At 39.2% G+C, this 25,608-nt stretch overlaps 1 protein-coding gene across 2 annotated transcripts in view; it reads right to left on the bottom strand.

Annotated features, from left to right (window-relative positions):
• The window catches only part of GALNT1 (polypeptide N-acetylgalactosaminyltransferase 1), a 105,027-nt gene that overhangs the window by 46,844 nt on the left and 32,575 nt on the right, over positions 1-25,608 (bottom strand). The window contains exon 1 of one of the 2 annotated variants that reach the window (XM_003406326.4): positions 6,555-6,625. The exons of the other annotated variant lie outside the window; for it this stretch is intronic. The gene's annotated coding sequence lies outside the window, so the exon portion shown is untranslated. Of the gene's footprint in view, positions 1-6,554; positions 6,626-25,608 lie in introns of those variants that run through there. 2 annotated transcript variants of the gene reach the window in all.

The following is a 25,608-nucleotide window of genomic DNA, read 5'->3' on the forward strand; positions in this document are numbered from 1 at the left end:
TTACATGGAAATTTTAAAAGAATCAATAGATAAATCATTAGAACTAACTGACGATTTCATCACAGTTGCTGAATACAAGATGAACATACAACATCGACTGAGTTCCTATACGGTGGTAATAACTAATTAGAACATACAAAAGAGAACAAATTATACTCAAAAGAGCTATAAAAAATCTAAGGTTTTTTCAGAAATAAATTTAACAAAATATGTGCAAGACATGGAGAAAACTGTGGAGATTTATTGAAGGATATAAAAGCACATCTGTCTAATGGATAAACCATGTTTGGAAAGAAAACATCAATTCTTCCCAAAATTAATCTATAAATTCAATATAATTCTAAAATTTTTAGAGATTAAAACATTATTTTTAATGATCTTTGGGTACAGAAGAATTTAAGACATAGAAAATGTGAGCCATAAAAGATACCTTTTTATTAAGACAAGCTACAAAACTGGGAGAAGACACTTGCAATATACATAAAGCACAAGGCTGGAATCCAGACTATAAAGATCTTCACAAACTCATAAGAAAAAGACAAAACAACCCATGTGTGGTGCAATGAATTACTTAATATGGCCCTTCTAGCCATGGTCTTTGTGACTCACACACGATGACTGAGTGGGACTATGCAAATAAGGTATATGGAACCTGTGAAGGTTGGGGTTGTGTGTCAACTTGCTAAGCCATCATTCCCAGTATTGTGTGGTTGTCTTCCATTTTATGTGTCATGGATCCTGACCTCTACATGATAATGAGATAGGATTGGGATAAGTGTCTTGGATCCAACCTCGCAGGAGGGCGTGACTCAAGCCCCACTTTTAGTAAAGTTATACCCTCCCCTGCGGTGTGACCTAAATCTAAGATATACCGGTGTTGTCCTGGCAAGGCTCGCTCTCTCTACGTCATCAGGATCCCACCCTGTTTCTCATCAGTTGACCTACCCAGAGGCCTACTGTCTGACCTGTCAATTCTGGGATTCGCCTGCCTCCACAGCCCCTTGGGCCAGTGGTCTATTGTGTGACCTGATTCGCCAGATTCTGCAGGCTTCTGAGCCAGCAGCCTGTGGTCTGAACTACCAGTTTGGGTTTGTCAGCTCCTGCAGCGATGTGGGTCAGGAGAAGCCTATGCCTGACCCACAAATTTGGGATTTGCCAGCTTCCACAACCACATGACCCATTTCTTTTATACTGTTCTTGAGTTCTGTGAGGCATTGCTGCAAATTAGGGAACCCAAAGACTGGAGGGAGGGTACTGAGGGGACAGGGAGTAGTTGATGTTAGAGATGATGGAGTCGTACAACATATTGGAAAAAGTGGACATTTGGGACATCTTTGACTTCTGCCTCATAGGAACCAGCTTTGTGTTATCTTTATAAGAGAAATTACTCATTTACCATCTGATAAAAAAAGTGGAAAGTCCTGCCTTTCACATGTAAGTAGGGATTCAAGGTCATTTTCTCCCATATTGATAACTGTCCAGAATTATGTATAAAAAGTTTATCCTTTCCCTGAAGATGGGCTGTGCTGACTTTCTCATAAACTAGGTTTCTGGGGGTCTGTGTTCTGTCGATGGTCTGTCTATTCCTATAATACACTACTATCTTAATTATTATAGTTTTCTAATAATTACTGACATCTGCTAAAGTCTTCTCACCTTTCACTACCTTCTTTAGGAGTGCTCCTGACCCTTTGGCCTTCCCTAAAATTTTCAGAAATCAGCTTTTCAAGTTCTACCAAAACAGCCTGTTAGAATTCTGATTAGAACTACAATAAATGTATAGATAATTGGAGAAAGCTGCTATTTTTTACAACATGGAGTCTTTAAATCCATAAAAATGTTCTCTCTTTCCATTTACTTACCAATAATGAAACTCGTTGCCATCGAGTTGATTACAACTCACAGCAATCCTATAGGCAGAGTAGAACTGCCCCATAAGATTTCCAAGGAGCAGCTGGTGGATTTGAACTGCCGACCTTTTGGTTAGCTGTTGAGCTCTTTAACCACTGTGCCACGAGGGCCCCTAGGCCTTTGTTAATCTCTTTCAATAAAATCTTATAAATTTCTCCTTTCAAGGGCTAACACAAATTTTGTTACGAAATATTTGTTAGATACTTCAGATCTTTTTAAAATTACATTTTGTTTTTTGCTGATTTACATAAATGCACTTGGTTTGTGATTACTGATTTTAAATCCAGCAACTGTGTCGGGACCACCAGTATAATATCAAACAGAAGAGGTGATAACAGGCATCCATGTTTTATTCCTGACCTTAAAGTTTCCCTTGCTTTGTTTTTATAAGGCAAAGAAGGAATGTATTTGCTGTGACTGACCATTTAATCCCCTAAAAATTACATTCTATCTATTGCAAAAAACAAAAACACTCTGATAGTTAAAGGCACTTAACTAAACATCTGTGGTGAGATAATTCTACTGTTCTGACAAAATATGCAAACAAAAAAATCGCAGAGGCCATAAAAGACAAGTTGGTGATAGGAAGATGATTTAAACTCAAGGGATGTCTAAAAGTTCCAAAAATGGTTTTTCAAAATGGCATCGTTATTTGTATTCCTTTAAAAAAAAAAAAAAAAAAAAAAGCTTCAGTATTTCACAGTCACAATTCATGCCAGCCTCTCTAGAATGTCTTTTTTTAATTGTGCCTTAGCTGAAGTTTACAGAGCAAATTAGTTTCTCATTAAACAATACACAAATTGTTTTGTGACAACGGCTGCCAACCCCCACAATGTCTCAACACTCTCCACCCCCCGCCCCCACCCCAGGTTTCCTGTTACCATTCGTTCAGTTTTCCTGTCCCTTTCTGCCTCATCATCTCTGCTTTTGGGCTGGTGTGCCCATTTAGTCTTTGAACTATGAAGCAAGTTCCTCACATGTGTTACCGTTGGTCCTATAGACCTGTCTAATCTTTTGCTGAAGGGTGAACCTTGGAAGTGACTTCAGTACTGAGTAGAAAGGGTGTCCAGGGGCCATACTCTCTGGGTTTCTCCAGTCTGTATCAGCAAGTCTGGTCTTATTTTTGGGAATCTGAATTTTGTTCTACATTTTTCTCCCGCTCTGTCTGGGACCCTCTGTTGTGATCCCTGTCAGTGCAGTCAGTGGTGGCAGCTGGGCACCATCTAGTTGTTCTGGGCTCAGTCTGGTGGAGGCTGTAGCAGTTGTGGTCTGTTAGTCCTTTGGACTAGTCTTTCCCTTGTGTCTTTGGTTTTTTTCATTCTTCTTTGCTCCAGCCAGGATGGGCCCAGTAGATGTATCTCAGATGGCCGCTCACAGGTTTTTAAGACCCCAGACGCTACTCACCACAGTCGGATGTAGAATATTTTCTTTATAAACTGTTATGCCAATTGAGCTAGATGTCCCCTGAGACCATGGTCTCCAGCCCTTAGCCCAGTAACTCAGTCCCTCAGCGAGTTTGGATGTGTCTGTGAAGTTTCTATGGCTTTGCCTTGGTCAAGTTGTACTGACTTTTACAGTATTGTGTACTGTCTTCCCCTTCACCAAAGTGAGTCATGGCCAACTATGTGCTTAATACTGTGTCAGGTATTAGGGATGGTACCAGCGTGAAGGCAATAACCCACACTAGGGAAGTTCTTATCACCTAAACCCACTGTTAAACAACAGTCTAAGACATAACACTCACATTCCAAAAGAGAAACATCGACTCAGGAAACCTGGCAGGAAAAAGACAACCAGATAGGGAAGTTCCTAAATAGATTTTATCTTAAGACAGTATAAGATACTAAAATTTTCTGTAACAAAGTTTCATTTAAAGTAGGTTTTTCCCTACACTTGTTTTGTTTCTGCCCCTCCTTTACCTAAAACCCTTTAATGGCTTCCCACAGAATGTTTCCCCCATAGCTGAGAAAGAAGCCCCACTAAAGAGATTTCATGGTCAAATAAGTTAGGGAAACGTTACGTACTCTAGTCACCCTGGGAGATTCCTATTATTGCACAACAGGCTCTGTGATAGGGAAAAATAAGGAAATGTACTTAACGTGGTCAATTCAGAGCTTCCCATACTCAAGCATGTAGCCTTCCCCGTCCACTTTCTTTCTTTTTTGCATAACGTAGTGTAGGTTTTAAGTAGGAATAACTGAAGTAGTAAAGACTGGTCCCAAATCCTGGAATTAGGCATTTTTTTAAACTATGGGTTACTTTCTTTCTGCAAAACTGGGATTTCTGAGAATCTGCAAATTCCATAAAAAGGAATCCCATTGTGTTTAAAAGCATCTCACAAGAAAAGCCTTCATAAAGTGAAGGTTAATTTTGTAATGTCTTAATTTAACTTTTAACTTCATATTTTTGCACTGTCCTTTAATATAACATACAAAGGTATACAATAACGGTTGTAGACAAAAATCTCTAAAATAAAAGAATCTATAAACTGCCCTTCCAAGAAGTAAAATTTACCAAGTATTTCTACTACCAATTATTTTCTATGAGTGTAGAATATTATATTCTAAAGAATAAATCTAGCATGAAATATCTGCATTCAGTCAATGCAGTATTATTTTGTGTTGGCTACTGTGAGGAAAGAGTTAATATAGCAGGTCTGTTTTACTCGGTTCTTGCTAATCTCTGGGGATGCCTTGGAGTCATGGCAATGACCCTTGCCAAACTCTGAGAACTAAACTCCTGGAATGTTCATACAGTCACTGGTTAATGATGTTACTCTGTATGTCTCAGGGAGTGCGTAAGGCTGTACCAGGCTGTCAGCACTGTTTAAAGTAAACACCAAGATTTATGATGTACACCTGGTATCTGGTCTGGGGTCCCAAGTTTCAGTTACCATGGCTGGTATGCGATTTTGTCTACGTGGCCAGCTTCCTATAAGAACTTTGGACTGTAATACTCAAGTAGGCTTCCCTGGGCGGAGACATTTTGCATGTGTCTCTATGATTCACAACTGGAGAGAAAAGTGTGTGTGTCTGTGCGGCCCTTGCAGAGGGAGGGCTTGGAAGCCTGTCCCTAACTTCTCCAGCCTTTGTCTATGTATATCTTTTTCCTGCTATTCCTATACTGTGTCCTTCGCTGTAATAAATCTTAATCATGAATACAACTTTATGTTGAGCTGTGTGAGCCCGTCCATTCAATCACCAGTGGGATGCCCAAAACAGGTATCACTAAAGAATTCAGTTTGCCATACTTCTCTCCTTATTTGTCAGAAGCTAAATGATCATAATCACAATCTCCTTAAATGGGCAAATTAGTGTGCAAACAGAGTTAACATAGCAGACCTATCAAAGACTGGAAGCTATCCTTAGAAAGGCCTGCTTGTAAGGTTGGCCCTTGGCTAGCATCTGGGAACTTGTAAACCATTTCCTACATTGATATAAAACCTTCCCTAGATGATAAGGTGGCTCACTCCGCCTAAACTGTTCATACCAACAGTTTGTGCTGAGCAACTGCTTTCCTTCTGGAAGTCTGGAATTTTGGTACATGCTATAAGCAGCCTTCAGTAAAAACTTTGGGTGCTGAGTTTCTAATGAGCTTCTCTAGTAGACAAGATTTCACATATGTTGTCACGGTTTACTGTGGGAGGAACTAAGCATATCCACATGGAGAGAACTCTTGGAAGCTTACAGCTGGTTTCCTCCTGAGTTTACCCCATGCACATTTTCCTTCTGCTGACTTTGCTCTATATTCTTCCCATGTAAGAAATCTCAGCCATGAGTACAACCGTATGCTGAGTCCTGAGTTCTCCTAATGAATTACCGAACCTGGGGGTGGTCTTGCGACCCATGACCCATGATCTAACCAGCATATTGAAACAGAAATGAATGTCTATTAGGCCAAATGCTTAAGTTCAAATTTACATCTTCAGTTCTGTGCCCCCTAGCAATGTTACTTTACCAGTATAAGCCTGGGCCTTTTTATCTATTCCTTTAATCGAGTTCCCCTATAAGACGGAGTAGAACTGCCCCATAGGGTTTCCAAGATTATAAATCTTTATGGAAGCAGACTGCCAAATCTTTCTCCTGCAGAGTGGCTAGTGGGTTCAAACCACTGACCTTTTTGATTAGCAGCCGAGCACTTTAGCCACTGTACCACCAGGGCTCCAAGTACACATTAATATTCAATAGTGCACTTTCTTAGATGAAACAACCAGGCAGCTTTTATATGAGAACTGAAGCAATGCGAATTTAAATGGCCATTTGGAATACTGTAAAGCGAAGCTCAGAGGCAAACTGTGACCCTGTATCTTCAACACTGGCTCTGTGACTGAGTTCCAGAGCACAAGACGGAACCACTGGATAAGCTCAAGCAGGGTATACACAATAAGCTTCTGTTTCTGAACCTTGTTTTCAAACTGACCACCTTAATGAGAAGTAATTAGTGCACCTGCACTAACTAATTGCAACTGGGGCTATGCTTAATGGTTACCTTTCTAAAATCACTACATGGGACTTTTATGTGTATCTGAAGCGTAAAGTCCAATCAATCAAAGAGTCCAAACCCACAGAGTTGTAAGATCAAATGCCAATTTAAAGAGAAATAAAAGCAACGCTGAAGTCATTTATTCCCAACTATCAACTTACCCCAAAGTGGTTTTTCAAATGAATTCATTTCCCAAATCCACATGTCCCACATCTCCTGCTGAAAAATAAATTTCTTCGTATCAGTTTATTACAGAATAACTCTATCCTCTCCCCTCACCTCAGCCACTTTGTTCTGCTGGACTGTAAGCCAGCTGTCACCTGAAAGCAAGGATCATATCTTATTCAGGTACTTCGGTAGTGCTGAGTGGGTGGCACACAACAAAAAAGTAGTCAATAAATGTCTATTACATGAATGAGTCAGTGAATAAAGTATTACTGAGATCAAACACGAAGCTCAGTAGAAATACTATAAAAATTGTCCTTCTTCCTCTTAAAAATCTATGAGGATATTAACTTTCCAGAGGGAAAGGCCAAAGACACATACCATCCGTGGCTGACCACAGAAAGTTCATTGCTTATTCCACCCCATTCCCATCTTTTCACTGAATCATAGCTCTGATTGAATCAGGTTATCATTCAATATGTTTCCCCGAGGGGAGTTTTCTTGATTGGTCCACGCCAACCATGGCCTTCCTATTCCTCTTGCCAGTACAAGTGACCCAAGCCTGGCCAGTGGGACCTGAGGAAAAGTTTTGCTCCCTCACAGAGATGCTCCAAGAAAAACTATACTTTTCTGCCTTTGGATCATGGCTTTGAACTAGTTTGTTCCAGCTTGAACCCCTGCTGAGAATTTGCATTTCTAACAAGTTCCCAGGATGTTACACATAAGAATCACCTGGTGTATCATTTCCTGGGAACTTGTTAGAAATGCAAATTCTCTGCAGGGGTTCGAAACACAATGAACTGGTTTGAAGCCCTGCTTTGGATACTGTTTGTTAAGCATACCCAGAAGTGCTGTTCTCATCCGGAGGCCATGAGGGAAGCCATCATCAACATGTAAGAATGGCAAAGGGAAAAACGGAAAGCACATGGGACCCGGATATCACAGAGCCACCAAACAGACCAAACCTGAAACCAACTACGTCCAGACTTCTGGTTATGAGATGATAAAGCTCTCACTGTTTGAGTGTTCCATTACTTCAGTCAACAACATCCCCATACGCCACTCTGCAAGCTACAATTACCGATTTGAACAGGCGTGTATGCTATAAAGACAAAAGTGAGGATGTGAACCAGCGGAGGACTCAAATTAAGGAATCTACCTTTACAGATGTAAGAAAAGACCTGTTGATCTGTTCCTGTAAAGATTACAGCCTAGGAAACACTATGGGGCAGTTCTACTCTGACCTAGTTGCTATGAGTCAGAATCGGCACACAACAACCTTCACAGAGGACACTGTATAAAAGTGGAATTTTAATATGCATTTAATAACTACAAACTAGAATTTGGCATATAATATACCTATCTCTGACCCAGCATAATTTACCACAGAATCACATATACATAATTCATTCAAACTTTAAAGAATGTCAAATATGTACAAGACACTACACTTAAGTGTCAGATGCACATAAACATGAAAAGGCTCAGTCCCTGCCCTCAATAAGCTTACACTCTAGGAGAGATCACAAGGTAAGTTTGTGCGGCACTTCACAGTTTACAAAAAGCTTTTGTATCTTTGCAAAAGGGGCTTACACAGTGCATAAAGGAGAGAAATCAGTGGGGAGAAGTGACTGGGGAATTGGTTCAAGGTAGACACATAAAAAGACATTCCAAGTGAATAAAACAGTGCAAGATAAAAGAGGAAGGCAGGGAATGTCTAGGGAACATCCAGCAGGAGAGCTGGAAGATTGGTTGAAGGGATGTGTTCAGTACAGGGAAAATCCTGACTATCATGCAAAGGAGTCTGAAGGGCAATGGTCAAAGGAAGTCATGAATTTCTTCTTTGTTTTTACTTCCATCTCTTGAATACTAATACCAAACCATTATGATAGAACACAGTGTTGGGGTTCCAGGAAATAGATACCTTTCCCTACAACCATGAGCTCAGATGCTAAGAAAAACATTGCCAGGGCACTGCACTGGAAAACCCCAGGGATCCTGAGGAGCAGTTTTTGGGAAGGAAAGGACCCAGCAGGAACTTCCTCCAGGCCAGAGGCCCAAGCTATTTTCTGTCCAAGGAACCCCAAATCTACAGGGTTTTGCTTTGTATTTTTGCCACAACACCAACCCCAGTCCTGAGTTCCACATGCTGCCCTCTTTCCCTCAAATTATCTTCTCCTCTCTCTTTTTTTTTCATTCCCCACTTCTTGTGCAAGTAGCCTTTAAAGTGTAATTTCTCAATCCCTTGACCCACTGTAGTATGCCTTCACTCCAATGAAACCATTTACTGATCAAGTCACTCTCATTTCCTAACTCCCAACACTAGTGTTCTTCTCACCCTCGTTTTACTTGATGTCTCAGCTATCTTAAATTATTTTTGGAGTAAGACAGGCTATAAATAAAATAAAACCTCTTCTTCTCTTGGCTTCCAAAGTCATTCTTTGCACTCTGAGTTTTCTGACCCTGCTTGGCAGTCTTCTTTACTGGCTCCTCCTCCTCTGCCCTGGATCTGCCCTGAGGGCCTTTGACTCTGCACGCCCTCCCTGGGAAGCTCATCAGTTGCGGAGTGGCACCTACCATGTGCCGATGGCTCCCATGTCCACATTCCCCTCCTGGTACTCTCTGGTTAGACTGCAAGCTCCTCCAGGATGGGAATTATGTGTTTTCATACCTGAGCCAAAAAATTCTTACAAAATGTCTGAATACTGCAGAAACTCATCCACATTATCTATCCTTTATTATGCTTTACTTTCCATTATACCACCAATTATGAATTCACATCATTATATTGATTTGCTAATTATCGTGTAAGCTCCAGGAGAGCAGGAATTTATCTTGTGTAATGCTATTACTGTAGCACCTGTAATAGTACCTGGCATGTGGTAGAGAAGCTGAATAACTGATTAAACAAGTGAATGAAAATACCAGAATGAAATACTGCATAAGAAGAAGAGGTAACTAAAGTTAGAGCATTTTAAGGTTGTTGTATTTAGGGGTTGAGATATTTGATTTTAGACTTTTTCAGGTCAAATATGCATATTGAAAAATTTAAAGGTAACAACTCATTACAGAATGTTTAACTTAGAAGCCAAAGTTGAAGAAAAGATGAATAAGAAACTCAAGTAATTAAAAAAAAAAATGAGAAGGGCATTTAAAATCATAGAAAACCAGAAATATAGAAAGCGCAAAAGGAAATGGTAGACATGAATCCCAATGCATCAGGAATCAAAATAAAGATAGAAGTACTAAATGTTTCATTAAAAGTTGTCAGATTGACAACTTTTTTTTTTTTTTTTAATAAAAGCTAGAAGTTATTTACAAGCCACATATCAAAAACAAGGATTCAGAAAACTCAGAAGCAAAGCATGGAAAACTTAAGCACAGAAGAGGTGGAGTAGCTTGTATTGACTGGACTAACCCTTTCACAAATAACAATTATAAACTCTGGCCAAAATATGTTTAAAAAAAAAAAACTATTTGAAGGCACCAGAGAACAACCAGAAGTCAGAAATTGGAGGGAGGCCAAGCCTTGACATACAAAAATACACTGCCCCAAGTCGATTCCAACTCATACAGATCCTACAGGACAGAGGAGAACTGCCCCAATATAGGAAGCAGACCGCCACATCTTTCTCCCACAGAGCAGCTGATGGGTTGGAACTGCCAGCCTTTTGGCTGGCAGCTGAGCACTTAACCACTGCTCCACCAGGGCTCCTTAAGCCTTGAAAGAGGGATGGAATTTGCCTTTATGGGGCTTGTTGCCTTAGGTCACACACTTGCCTACACTGTGCAAAGTAAACAAACAAACAAAAAACCGCTGCCGCCTAGTTGATTCTGACTCATAGTGGCACCGTGCAGAGTAGCTGAAACCAAAAAAGAAAAGGCACAATCTTATTGGCTTGAGGCATCAGAGGATGAGGTTTAGAGCTACTACAGCAACTAGAAAGTAAGTGGAGAACCTAGAAAAGAGGGAACTCCAAGATACGCATATAAACTCTACCCGCTGGCTCCTGAATCACACATATACAGGAGAGACTCAGAGGCCCCAAAGGAAAGCAACATCTAGATGGCTGAAAGAATTGAGCAGCTTATTAGCTGTTGCCCAAAGCAGGAGAGAGTTTGGAGTTTAAATGCACCGAAGTTAATTGCCTGCTGAAACAAAGAACCAACGTTAGGAAAAAACAGAATTGAGGATCACTACAACACATCCCCAATATCCAGTATAGTCAAAAATTACCAGACATGAGAAGAAACTGAAAAATATGCCCACAATCAAGGAAAAAAGCAGGGGACAGTCATTAAATATAAGATGACCCTGATACTGGAATTAGTTAAAAACTGATAGGCAACTACTACACATATATTCAAGGACTAATGATAATAAATGAAGAGAGGGATCTCTCATCAGAGAAACAGAAACCAAAAGAATGAGCTATATTAAACACAAAAATGCAGTCTGAAATGGAAAATTCACTTGCTGGGTTACAACAGCACACTGGAGACAAGAGACCGTTGTTCTTGGCCCCGAGCTCAAAAAATTACAGTTAACGTTCACCACCGTTAGGCCACTGAACTGCTTTGTGGTAGGGCCAATCAGGGCATTTAACTTCTACCTTCGACAAAAATTCATCAAACTCATGACAGTAAGTCCATGAAAACCAGTGAAGTTCATCACTGATGCTACTGGTTCAATAACATATGATAGAATCAAATAGTCTCCTTGGGATTCCAGAGTAGAGTTAAATAAGAAAACAATTATCTACAAAAACCCCAAATATTTTAAATTAAGTAATACATTTCTAAATAACAAATGGATCAATAAAGAAGAAACCACAAGGGAAATTACAAAATATCTTTAACAGAATAATCAAAACACAGCATATTAAAATCTGTGGAATGAAGCTGAAAAAATAAGCTCCAGTTCCTTCATAAGGGATCATTCAACACCCCAGGCCCTACAGGCATTACTGCTGCCATAATAATCAAACATAGCAATTCCTTGGACGGGCCCCCCTACCCCTCAACCCTGCCCAAGTCATTTGCTAAAGCTGACACATCATCTCAATTAAGCACAGGTGATAATTTGATAAACATGATGCCACTTTATGTTAGGAATTACTGGCACCCATTTCCCACCGAAAGCTCCCCAGGGAGCTCAGCACTTAACTCAATCCCAGGACACAAACAAAACGATTTCAAAAGTCCATATGTGAAGGTCTGTTTTCTCAGACCCGGGTTCAGCCAGGAGAAAGAAACCACATCACTTATATGAACAGAAATAATTTAATACAAAGAATTGTTAACTAGATAATTGAAACTGTAAAAAGAGGACACTATGGGATCACAGAAAGTAGCAACTTCCCTTGGACCTGGGGGACCAAAAAGATGAGTTTAGAATTAACCGAAACTTGGAAGCTTAGCAGTTGTAGCTGAAACTCAGACCTGTAAGGGAGGGATGCTACCTGGTGGGCTGGTGACTGAGCTTTGAGCCTGAGCCCAGACATATAAGGAAGGGGTGCTGGCCAGCTGGCACTGGTTTCTCTGAGAGGAGTATGATGAGGCTAGTTTCGCAAGTGTTAGAAAAACTACAAACTGGATTCAGCTGCCACCACGGGACGACCTGCCACTGCCTGGGTGAAGAAGCCACTGTGGAGATGCTCTCAGAAGGAAAGCAGCAAGCACAACGGACGTCCTTTCTCCCTCCTGTAGCTTTGCAGTTTCCCTCTAGTGCCCTCTATTGGCAGAGCCTAGCTGGGCGTCAGCCAGAAAAGCTAGATTTACAGAGTCCCTGTGTGGTCAAATAGTTAACTCACTGCACTGCTAACCAAAAGGTTGGAGGTTTAAGCTCACCCAGAGGCACCCTGGAAGAATTTCCTGGTGATCTACTTCAAAAAAAATCAGTCATTAAAAACCTTATGGATCACAGTTTTATTTTGACACACATGGGGTTCGCAGGAAGTCGGAACTGACATAATGGTGATTGGTTGATTACTGGTCATCTCCACTACTAAAAAGCAGAGTACAGAAACAAATGCTGAATCTGCATAAAAGGTAACAGGTGTTCTTTGTAATATTCTCGCAAATTTTCTTTAAGTTTGAAATTATGTGTATCGAAGTAAAATATTACTAAAGAGGTGAGAGACTGACTTAATCAGCATATTGATCAATTGAAATGTATAGACTATTTGTATCCTGATTTGAACACTTGTAACAAAAATTCATAAAACAATCAGGGATATTTGAACATTCATTAAAAATTTTATAATGTAAGAAATTATTAATATTTTTAGGGGTGATAATGATTTATTGATATTTAGAAACTCTATTATGTAATTCTCCATATTAAAAAATTAAAGGGGTAAAACCATATGATCATCTTAATTGATGGAGAAAAGGAATTTAATGAAATTCAGCACCTACTCATTAAAAAGAAATAAAAGTTCTAGGAAATTCAAAAAAGGAAAGAACGCTGTTAGCCTGATAAAGAATACCTGCCCTAAACCTACATACAGCAAACAAAATACTTACTGGTGAAGCATAAGAAGGATTCCCTTTAAAGTTAGAAAAAAGACAAAGATGCCTGCTGTCACTTCTTCCAGTCAACATCGTACTAGATATCCTACCTAGCGCAGTAAAACAAGGAACAAAAAAATTCAGAATCGGAAAGAGGAAAACAACAACAAAGTAATGATAGAAAAACCATGAAAATAAAGAGAAGCTATTAGAACTAATGAGAAATTTCAGCAAGGATGCCTGATACAAGATCAAAACGCAAAATTCAATTGAATTCTTCCGGATCAGTAACAGTTAGAAAATTGCTTAGAAAACTCTTAAAAAATGAAGAGATACGATGCTCGTGGGTGCGTTACAGTATCACGCTCCTGGTTTACTGCAGTAAAGAAGTAAATTCTCCCAACATTAATCTATATGTTGTTAGTTGCTAGCGAGTTGATTCTGACTCATGGTGACCCCATGTGTTACAGAGTAGAACTGCTTCATAGTGTTTTCTTGGTTGTAAACTCAATGGACACAAACTGCGAGGCCTTTTCTTTGACGTACTGTGGGGTAGGTTTGAACTGCAAACCTTAATGCATTTCCAATCCAATCAGTATCTCAATATAAATTTTAAAGGAACTTTTAGAAGCAGATCCTAAAATCACACAGAAGAGCAAAGTCAACAATAGCTAACACAATTTTGAAAAACAAGGTGAGAAAACTTTACCACATATCAAGCTATGGCAATGAAGTCTGTGTGGCACACGGCCAGAAAGAGATTAACAGACCAATAAAACAGAATAGAGAGCTCAAAATCAGGCCTATATAAATATGCAAACTTGACAAAGGACAGTGGTGGCTTTACAAATCAATGCAAAAGGATGAACTATTTAATAAATGTTCATCCACGTGAAAAAAACAACATAAAATCCCTACCTTACACTATATACAAAAATCAATTTCAGATGATTAATGATTTAAGGATATAAGCACTAAAACTTTAAAACAAAATATAGGCAAACATCTTCATGTTCTTAGGTAGAGAAGAATTTCTTAAGCAATACTCAAAAGGTACAAACTATGAAAGAGAAAACTAAATAATTTTTACCACATGGAAATTAAATATTCCTATATAACCATAAAACTGAAAGATAATCCAAAGACTGGGGGAAAAACATCTGTAACTTAAATAATCAATAAAGAATTAGTACCAATATATAAAAACTTTTCCAAAACAAAAATCAAACAAACAACAACAAAAATACAACACAGCTGAAAAAGAAGCAAAAGGTCTGAACAGGCAAATCACAGAAAAGCAACCATAAACAGCCACTGAACATATGAAAATATGCTCAACCTCAGCAGGTTTCAGGGAAATTAACACTCATTCAGATTGGCAAAAATAAAGTGTTGGTAATGAGTAAAGAAACGGGGACACTTATACACTGCTGGTCTGACTGTAACTTGGCACAGCCACTTATAGAGCAATCTGGGAAAACTTAGGAAAGCAGAAGAAAGCAATATTCTGAGTAATTCCACTTATATAGGTCCATAACCTGGAGAATCTCTCGCACATGTGTTCAAGGAGACACATACAAAGACATTATAAACTGTAGCACCTGTTTATAATGGCAAACAAATAAAAATAACAGCCTAAATGTACACCAAGAGGAAATGGATAAATCATAGTAACAGAATACTATACAGCAGTTAAAACGAATAACTAGAATTATGTGCTTCAGTATGGGTGAACTTCAAAAAACTGTTGAATGAGAAAAAAAAATTTGAAAGATTATGTCCTATTTACAGCATAAGTTCCATTTACAACTACATAAAACATAAAAATAAGACACTGCTTATGCACACAAATATACACTGTAAACGATAACATGCATGGAAATAATATACCAAATTCAGAGAAGAGTTATTTCTGAGGAGGAAGGAAAGACCTTCAACTACATCAGAACTGTTTTTATATAGCAGATTTGAACCGTGGCAGACTGCTAGCTGCTCACCCAATATCTACAGTCCTCTTCAATCTTCCTAATAAAACTACTGTATTCCTGAGTGGCAATTTATATCTTGGGCCTGCCTTGTAGATGACAGTGGCCAATAAGATAAAATCAGAAATTGTCAAGCAGAGCTTATGGGAAAGGTATTTAAGGGGGACTGACTCCACTGGGACATGGATCCTTTTGCCCTTACCCCTTCCTTTATCCTGCTGTCTGGAATGTAAACCAGATGGATGGAGCTGCAAGGTACCTTCTTGCAACCGGTAAGGTGATCTTGAGAATGAAAGCCACAGCTAAGAATTGCAAAGCAGAAAGATAAAAGGCGAGGCTCTGGGTCCTTGATGACCACACAGTTGTCACATCCACTCTTGACTTTGTACTTCAGGACTTCTTTCACTGACAGAAAAACAAACCTCTACCTTGTTTAAAGCACCTTTATTTTGAGGGGGGCTGGGAGACGGTAGGGAGCTTTCAGATGCTAACTTATAGAAGTATGGCAAAATGTTAAGATGAGACACAGGGGAGAGGTAGGTACGTGACTGTCCCTTATCTTACCCTCTGTACTACCGTAGACAACTGCTGGCCCACAGACCAAGCCAAAATGCAAAGGTAACATGTACACTACCAGAGGTGGCCAACTAGGGTAGATAAAAAATTCACCAGAAGCTTGTCGACCACACTGTAAGGGCAGTTAGTGTACTACTGCCCCCAGAACTGCACTGCCAGGATGAACGATAAACCAGGCTCTGAGACACCACAGCCTCTTGGCTCAGGGCTAGGAGTGAGGAAAACTAAAAACAATTCGCAGGCTAAATGGAAATCTCTGTTGTCGTTCCCTCCTCCCTACTCTTCCTCCATCACAAGTGGATCATCTGGGAGGAGAGAGAAAAAAAAAAAAATATATATATATATATATATAAAAGGACAGAACCCTGAGAAGAAACCACGGTTGCCTTCTACAATCGCTAACATGAAGGTGCTCTGGTTCTTTTCTGTAACCCAATTTTGAGAACTACTTCTGTCTGATGTTGCTTGGATATTTAAACTTAAGTGATATTTTGGGATCTGAGAGTTTTTAAAATTTGCTCAACAGACCAAGTAAAAACAAACTCCAGGCGGGGGTAGATTTTAGATTTCAGCGCAAGGTAATGGCCAGGAATGTTTAGATTCCACGTGAAAAAAAACAAGGAAAAAACAAAACTCTGTTCATTTAGGATGTTTTGGAAAGATAGTGCTTGAGTTAGTCGTGAATTCCATTCACAGATTTTTCACAGGTGCACATACTGCAAGCCACATATACCGTACAATTCCTTTCAGTCAGCAGTTTAGTACATGGTTTTTTTTTCCCCTATTTGTTTTCTCTCTAATGCCATTTAACTTCTCTCGTAACTACAGTGCCTGTTCTGCATTCTCTCCTGCTGATTTTACTCAACTTTCTGGCCCCTTTCCCTTTGTTTCTGTGAATCGCTATTTTCTGCCTCACTCCCCCCAGGGCAGTCTTCCTGTCCTCTCAGATTGCTTCTGCACTGATACTAGTTAAAACCTTTACTAGGGGATAACACTTCAAAGGTCCACTTTTAGGATTTTTCTCAACTATCTGGGGGGCAGATTATAGGATTTGTTTCCTGCTCTCGGAATCCCCCCAAAACAAAAAACAAAATACACAACAAAAACAACGCAATGAAGCTTTTACTTAACAACATAACTGCTGAAAAAGTCCCAGAACTAATCACAGTATTTAAATCAAAACATATCTTCTACATAATTTTTTAAAATCCTACCTAATTCTCAAAATTGTATTTTGTTAAAGCCTCTAACCACTTGGGTTATGCCCCTTTCCTTCTTAAATACACTAACCAGTTGTGCGTGTATTTATTACCGACAGAACTGTAACCAAAACATACATTTTTTGCAGATGACATTTCTCCACCTTGGCTTTTGAGGGTTTAAGAACTGTGTAAATTCAGTCATTGGCATTCTTTTCCAAACACATACTATGTTACAACCTAGTCTTGGCTTCCTTCTTACAACCATAAATTCAAGAAGGGCAATGATAAAATTTTAAAAAGCTATGCTTACACAAAGAACACATACTTTTTAATTAATATAAATTTTACAGCTTAAGAAAAAAAACTTAACAGTACTGATCACAGGCTACCTCGCTGCACCAGGAAGATCAGAGAATAGTTATATTTAACTGTAACTTTCAGTTTTGCACTTGCCCTGCTGTTAGCTGGAGCGCAGGCATTAAGTGCTTGATTACAACAAACACCAGCAAAGCAAGTCTTAAGGGAGAGGAAACTTGTACCTGATCAGAGAAAAGTTTATAGATTCATTATAAAGAATCCTAATCTTGAGGGAGAGCTATAAAAAGAGTAAAAAGGGGGAGAAATAATAAAAACTAAGTATTGCTTGATTTCCTCCTAAGAATAGCTTCTTCCTAACGGCCCAATGTTATGTGCGGATCTTATTTGATTTCTGAATCTACTGAATCGAACCAACTCAAAAAGACAATTCAGGGAACAGTGGGGTAATGTGATTATGGACTATGAGATAATTACATGAAATTATTGCTCATTTTATTTAGAAATGATAACGACATTGTAGTTATACATATGAAAATGTCCTCATTTTAAGAGACATAAACTGAAGAATGCTGGACTCAAGGGTAGGGGAGGGAGGCGAAGACTGAGAGGTTGAAAACGAGTGTGGTAAAATCTTGGTCTTTGTTGAATCTGAAACAAGTGTGGTAAAATCTTGGTCTTTGTTGAATCTGAAACAAGTGTGGTAAAATCTTGGTCTTTGTTGAATCTGGAGGCCAGATACAGGTTAAGGGGGTTCATTTTACTATTCCCTCTATGTTTACTTATGTTAGAATTTTTTGAAATGCAAAGTTAAAACAAAGGAACAGCTTTTAAATGCATTTCAGATAGCTAAAAGCTAAATTAGAATTTCCAATGGATTTAACACCCTACTTGGGTAGGCCAAATATTGCAAACACTGGTGTTTTGTGAATAAGACCACGGCATGTACATATTCATTCATTCGACTTAAATTTAATAAGCACCTATTTACCATACGTCAAGCACTTTGCCTGATCCTGGGAGAACAAGGGTGAGTTAAACAATGTCACTGCCCTCAGAGAGGAGACAGTCGATATGAATACCTGTAATAAAGGAATCAAGGTGGTTTAATAGCCAGGTATCAAGAACAGTGGCCAGAGAGATAGCTGAAAGGGGAAACTGAATGCCTGCATTGTGCCATATGCATTCCATTCACGTATCATTGCTGCTCAGATGGGAGAGGAACTACTCATAAAGTTTTGTTTTCATGACAGAGCCAGCCCAGCCTAACTGAATCAGAACCTGTGTATGGGGTTCACCTACGGGTAATTATAAAAAAATCAGAACCTGTGTATGGGGTTCATCTACGGGTGATTATGGATTAGATAATTTTATTCTAACAACACCCATTATGGTAGGCTTGATCTTCATTTTTCAGTTGAGGAAGTTGAAGTGTCAGAAGTTTTAGAGGTAGGTAGAACATCAATATTTAGAAAACTGAAAGGTCTGAGGGATCAGATAGTAATCTGGGGAGTAAACCAAAGGATAAGAAGGGAGTCATTGACAATGCTAATGCTACAGAAAGGTCAAGTGACACTGGAAGTTGTTTTTGTCAAGGATTTAGCAAGCTACAGTGAGTGAGTGAGTTTGATGATTTAAACACGGAAACTAAAACATGAGAAAGTCTTACGAACTGTACTAAGTAAAAGAAATTAAACATTACTCAAAACTTCAATGTGAGGACATTCAAAGCCTTAGTACTAGTCACATTAGCCTATGTAGTACAAGGCTGGATTAAATAATAGACCTAAAAATTCCTAAAGCAATAAAGGCTCCTTCCTTTTAATAGGCATATAAGTTTGAAGCTCGCTAAAGGAGGGGAAAGAAAGCATAGCTAACAATTACTGAGTGCCTGTTAGTCTGTTGTGCTGTGGTGGCTTGCATGCGCCATGAAGCTGGAAGCTATGCCACAATTATTTCAAATACCAGCAGGACCACCCATGGTGGGCAGGTTTCAACAGAGCTTCCAGACTAAGACAGACTAGGAAGAAAAGCCTAGCAATCTATTTCTAAAAACTGCCCAGTGAAAATCACAAGAGAATACACCCTGATATAATGCTGGAAGATGACCCCCCTAGGTTGGGAGGCACTCAAAATACACAGTGGTTGCAACAATGGACTCGTGAAGATGGCAGAAACCAGGCAACATTTTGTTCTATTGTACATGGGGTTGCCATGAGTTGGAGCCAACTCTATGGCCACTAACAACAATAAGCACTTTCATGGCATTATACAACATAACCCTCCCAACAACTCAATGGGCTAGGTACTATTACGCTCCCCATTTTACAGGTAAGAAAATTCATATTTTAAAACATTAAATAATCTCGCCAAAATCACACAGACTTTAATGTCAAGGCCAGAGTTTAAAATGAGTTAAATCCCAGTAACCACGGTAAAATCCATAAGCCTGTACCCTTTATATTGTCTGCCTCTGGAGTATGTATCAATGGAATCTTCCTGGATGTATTCTTCTACAACCTTTTTAATCCAACTTTGTTAAGAATAACCCATGTTGATATACCAGTACCCATTGCCATCAAGGTGATTCCAACACATAGCAACCCTATAGGACAGAGTAGAACTGCCCTATTATAGGGTTTCCAAGACTGGAATCTTTATGGAAGTAGACTATCTCATCTTTCTCTGGAGAGCCAGCTAGTGGGTTCAAACCACTGACCTTATGGTTAGCAGCCAAGCGCTTAACCACTGTGCCACCAGGGATCTGGATGTATTAATAGTTCATTAACTTTACTGCCACAGAGCAGGGATCCACAAACTACTATTTTCATTATGAAAATTTCATGGGAAACACAGCCATGTCCATTTGTTTACGTGTGGTTTATGGCTGCTTTCATGCTACAGCTGAATAACTGCAACGGAAGAATGTATGGCCTGCAAAGTCTGAAAGATTTACTATCTGGGCCTTTACAGAAAGTTTACTGACCTTTACCATGGAGTACTCTAGTGGTATACCTGATATTTTTACATTTTTGTCAATGTAGCTTGAATTTGCATTTCCCTGATGACAAATGTTTACTGGCCACCCACTTTTCTCCTGTGAAACTGTTCTCCTTTTGTCTTGCCCATTTATGTTTTCCATACATATGTGCCTGTTTTTGTCAGCTGCCGCTGAGTGAGTTCTGACTCATGGCTGCCGTGTGTGTGTGTGTGTGTGTGTGTGTGTGTGTAGACACACACATATACTGCTGTGATTAAAAAATTCTTTGTCAGTGTTATGCATTACAAATATCTTCCCCTACTTTTGACTAGTGTTTATATTCTCTTTGGCATAAACAAAAAACAAAAGATCTTAATCTTAAAAGAGCCAAATTTATTAATCTTTTCCTTCAATAACTGTGCTTTTGGCATCTAGTTAAGAAAGCCCTCTTCCCATAAAATACTCCCTAATATTTATTCTAAAGGCTTAAGTTTTGCCTTCCACATTTAAATTTTTAATTCATCTGGAACTGCTTTAACATGGCATGGGAAAAGAAACCAAGTTTATTTTTTTCCACGTGGCCAAAAAATAATCTCAATACTATTTAAAGAGTGTTCCATTTCCTTATTTAATTTTTAACACCAGCTATGTCATGTATCAGGTTTCCACATATGTTCAATCCTGTTGTTGCCACAATTTCCTTCCATTACCTATCCTTGCCCTGATACTACGCTAACTCAATTATTAAAGTTTTACATTAAATCTTAAAATCTGATAGGCCAAGTGGCCTTCAGGAATATTTTGGCTATTCTTGTCCCTTTACTCTTCTGAATATATTTCAGAAAAAACTTGTAAAGTTGCACAAACACCAAAATAAAACCACACCCTTCGGAGTTTTCATTGAAATTGCAATGAATTTATAGGTCCCTGGGTGGCGCTACTAACCTAGAGGTTGGCAGTTGTAACCTACCCAGTGGTACCACGGAAGAAAGGCCTGGCAATCTGCTTCTGTAAAGATTACAGCTGAGAAAATCCTATGGAGTTCTACTCTGTAACACATGGGGTCGTCATGAGTCAGTCGACTTGATACACGGGTTTCTGGTTTTATATAGCTTTCTACGTAAAGATCTTGCACGTCTTTTTCTTTTATTCTTAGGTAGCTTTTTTTTTTTTTTGCTACTGTAAAATTTTTTAATTGTATGCTACTAGTTCAGAGTAACAGAACTGATTTTACTATACTGATCTTGTATTTAAGAACTTACTAAACTGTTTCAAGTCCTACAAGTTTATCTGCTGATTCTTCTGAATTTTCTACATACATACTGATTGTAAGGACTGACCATTTTGCTCCTTCCTTACAGTATTGTAACTTTGTCTGGCCTTTCTGCATTGGCTAGTATTTCCAGTGCTATTCTGTAGAGATGAAGTAATTGACAGTGAACATCCTTATACTGTTCCTGATTTTTAAAAGAATGCTTTTAATGTTTCTCTACTAAGTATGATGCTTGCTATAGGTTTTCTGTAGATGTTCTTTGTCAAGTTATGGGATTTCCCTTCTAAGCTTGGTATGAGTTTTGATCATAAAAGATTGTTGGATTTTAATAAATGCTGCTTTTTTTTGCATTTTTTCCCCTAAAAACTAATTTTTTTTTAGATGTTAACACTTATTTATTGAGGAATAATTCACACACAATAAATTGGACCCAGTTAAAATGCACAATTTGATGCATTTTGACAGATACACCATGGAAGCATAACCACAATCGAGGTACAGAATAGTTCCATCACCCTCAAAGTCATTCTTATCTCTTCATATTCTTTATGTTGCCTTTCACTTTAAAAAAAAAAAAAAATTCTTGTGTTTTAGGTGAAAGTTTACATAGCAAATTAAATTCCTATTCAACAACTAATGTACAAGTTGTCCTGTGACATTGATTACAATCTCATGTGTCAGCTGCCTCACCATTTCCACTCCACCTGCCCCTCCTTACCTTCTCATCTTTGCTTTTGTGTAAATGTTGAGTGTTTGAGTCTCATATAAGTTGATTGTTTAAAGGATCACATTCCTCAGGGGTGCTATGGTTAATTCTATAGGCCAATCTATTATTTAGGTGAAAGGTAACCTCTGGGAGTTGCTTCAGTTCCAGGTTGAAGGGGTATCTTAGGGCAATAATCTCAGGGGTTTCTCTAGCCTCTATCAGTCCAGTAAATCTGATCTTTTTTTTATAAATTTGATTTTTGTTCTACGGTTTTTTCCCATTCTAACCGTGACCTTCCATTGTGTCCCTGGTCAGAACAGTCAGTAGTGGTAGCCAGGAACCATCTAGTTCTTCTGGTCTCAGGCTTCAAGAAGCTGTGGTTTGCTGGGCCATTAGTCCTGTGGACTAATTTCTCCCTCGAGTCTTTGGTTTCAGATAGGATGAGATCAATAGTTGTATCTTAGACGACAGCTCGAAAGCTTTTACGACCTCAGATGCTACTCATTAAACTAGAATGACGAACATTATCTTCATGAATTAAGTTGTGCCAATTGACCCAGCTGTCCCAGGAGACTATGGTCCTGGCCCTTCAAACACAGGAAATCAATCCCACAAGGCATCTGAGTATGTCCAGGAAGTATCCATAACTGTGCCCCTTATGTGCTTTATTGTATATGTGAATATATATGCAGGACATACAAACATGATACACATATGTCCACAATTGCACCTGTATATGCACATGCATGCACTCCCACATGCCTTCCCACGCCCGTACAGGATACGTATCTACCTACATAACCACTCATTTATCTTTTGCTTGTTACTACTGTTGTTGCACAATTGCATATGTTACAGCATTTACCGTAGTTTGTCCTTTATTCGTACATACCTCTCAGTGCCTTCATTTACCTTGGTCAAGGTGTGCTTATTCCCCCATATTGTGTACTCTCTTTCCCATCACCAGAACTAAAACGTGTCTAATATCTAGGGTCACTATGAGTCACAACTGACTCAACGGCAACAGGTTTTTTTTTTTCATATCTAGGAAGTGATTCACCCTCCCTCCCCTGGTAACCATCAAAGAATACTCCTTTCTGGGTGCATACCTATTCTTGACTTTTTATAAAAGTAGTATCATGCAATAGCTGTCCTTTTGTGTTTGACTTACTTCACTCAGCATAATGTCCTCCAGATTCATCCATGTTATGTTTCACGGACTTATCATTATTCTTTATCATTGGGTAGTATTCCACTGCATGTACGTACCACAATTTGTTTATCCATTCATCTGTTGATGGGCACTTAGGTCGTTTCCATCTTTTTGCTATTGTGAATAATGCCTCAATGAACACGAGTGTGCATATGTCTACCCGTGTCACTGCTCTTTATCTCTAGGATATAAACCTAGGAGTGGAATTGCTGGATCATAAGGTATTCTTATTCCTAGTTTTTTGAGGACACACCACACCGTTTTCCATAGTGGCTGTACCATTTTACAACCCCACCAGCAGTATATGAGAATTCTACTCTCCCCACAACCTCACGTGCATTTGTTGTTTTCAATTTTTTTGATTGGTGTCATTTTTGCATGGGTGAGATAGTATCTCATTGTAGTTTTCATCTGCATCTCTCTAATGGTGGCGCAGTGGTTAACTGCTCAGCTGCTAATCAAAAAGCCGGCAGTTCAAACCCACCGGTTGCTCTGGGGGAGAAAGATGTGGCAGTCTGCTTCTCTAAAGGTGTACAACCTTGGAAACCCTGTGGGACAGTTCTACTCTGTCCTATAGGGGCACTATGAGTCAGAATTGACTCAATAGCAGTGGTTTTTTTTAATGGCTAATGATTGTTAGCATCTTGGCTCTGGGCTATGAATGAGGAAGACTAAAAACAATTTGCAGAGTAAATAGAAATCTCTGTTGTGACTCCCTCTTCCCTACTTTTCTTTCCCCATGCATTCCCAAGAGCTCAGTGTCAGACTTTTTCTCTTTCGATGAGCACAAGTTTTTAATTTTTAGGAGGTCCCACTTATCTAGTTTCTCTGTCATTCGTGCATTTTTAGTTGTGTTTCATAGCGTATTTTATGCCAAAAACCAGGATCCCTAGCTTTGTCCGTATGTCATCTTCTAGGAACTTTGTAATTTTAGTTTCAACCAGGGCTTCGAACCAGTTCAAATCAGTTCAGTTATGGCCGATGGAAACATGGGCAGCGTACACACTGCATAGCAACCAAATCTCTTGCACGTCAGCTTCTGACCTGGCTAGGAAACAGGCATCAGTGACCTCCTTAAAGATGGTGGTCGACACGCTTCAAAGTATTTTCGTTGGCCATGACAGAACTGTTTTGAACCACTTCAAAGCCCTGGTTTTAACATTTAGGTCTTTGACTCATTTTGAGTTAGTTTTTGTGTATGGTGTGAGGTACAGATCCTGTTTCATTTTTCTGCCAATGGATTTCCAGTTTTGCCAGCACCATTTGTTAAGATACTTCTCCCACTGAACGGACTTCAATCCTTTGTCAAAGATCAGCTGTCCATAGATTGATGGATTTACTTCTGGGTTCTCAATTCTGTTCCGTTGGTCTGTGTCTGTCATTGTACCAGTACCAGGCTGTTTTGATTACTGTGGCTGTACAGTAATTTCTAAGGTTGGGAAGTGTCAGGGCTCCTACTTTGTTCTTCTTCTTCAATGTTGCTTTAGCTATTCAGGGCCTCTTTCCTTTCCATATAAAGTTGGAGATCAGTTTCTCCATTTTATTAAAGAATGTTGTTGGGATCTGGATCAGACTGCAATATATTTACAGATTGCTTTGGGCAGACTGACATTTTTATAATGCTAAGCCTTCCAACCCATGAGCATAGAATGTTTTTCCATTTATATAGGTCTCTTCTGCAGTTTTTCAGCATCTCTTAAAATGATCATATGGGCAAGAAAGCAGTGGGGTGCAGACCTCAAATTCTCGCCAAAAGACCAGACTTAACGGTCTGACTGAGACTAGAAGGACCCCGGAGGTCATGGTCCCCAGACCTTCTGTTAGCCCAAGACTGGAACCATTCCCAAAGCCAACTCTTCAGACAGGGATTGGACTGGACTATAAGAAAATGATACTGGTGAGGAGCGAGCTTCTTGGATCAAGTAGACACATGAGACTGGCCGAATGTATGAAAATAGAGGGTGGAGAGGACGAGTGTGCTGTCTCATTAACGGGAGAGCAACCAGGAGTACACAGCAAGGCATATATAAAATTTTGGATGAGAAACTGACTTGATTCGTAAACTTTCACTTACAGCTCAAAAATTTTAAAAAGAAAGATCATATGGCTTTTCAACTTTAAACCGTTCACGTGAATAATTACATAAATAGATTTTCTAATGCAGAACCAATCTTGCCTTCCTGGCATAAACCCTCTGTTCAATATTTTTGATAGCCTCTTGCTCCTTAAGCATATTTTTATACTCTCTAAACATTAAGGGGACTCTGATGGTTTAGTGGTAGAATTT

The sequence above is a fragment of the Loxodonta africana genome, chromosome 11 (assembly GCF_030014295.1).
Source record: "Loxodonta africana isolate mLoxAfr1 chromosome 11, mLoxAfr1.hap2, whole genome shotgun sequence".
Lineage (NCBI taxonomy): Eukaryota > Metazoa > Chordata > Mammalia > Proboscidea > Elephantidae > Loxodonta > Loxodonta africana.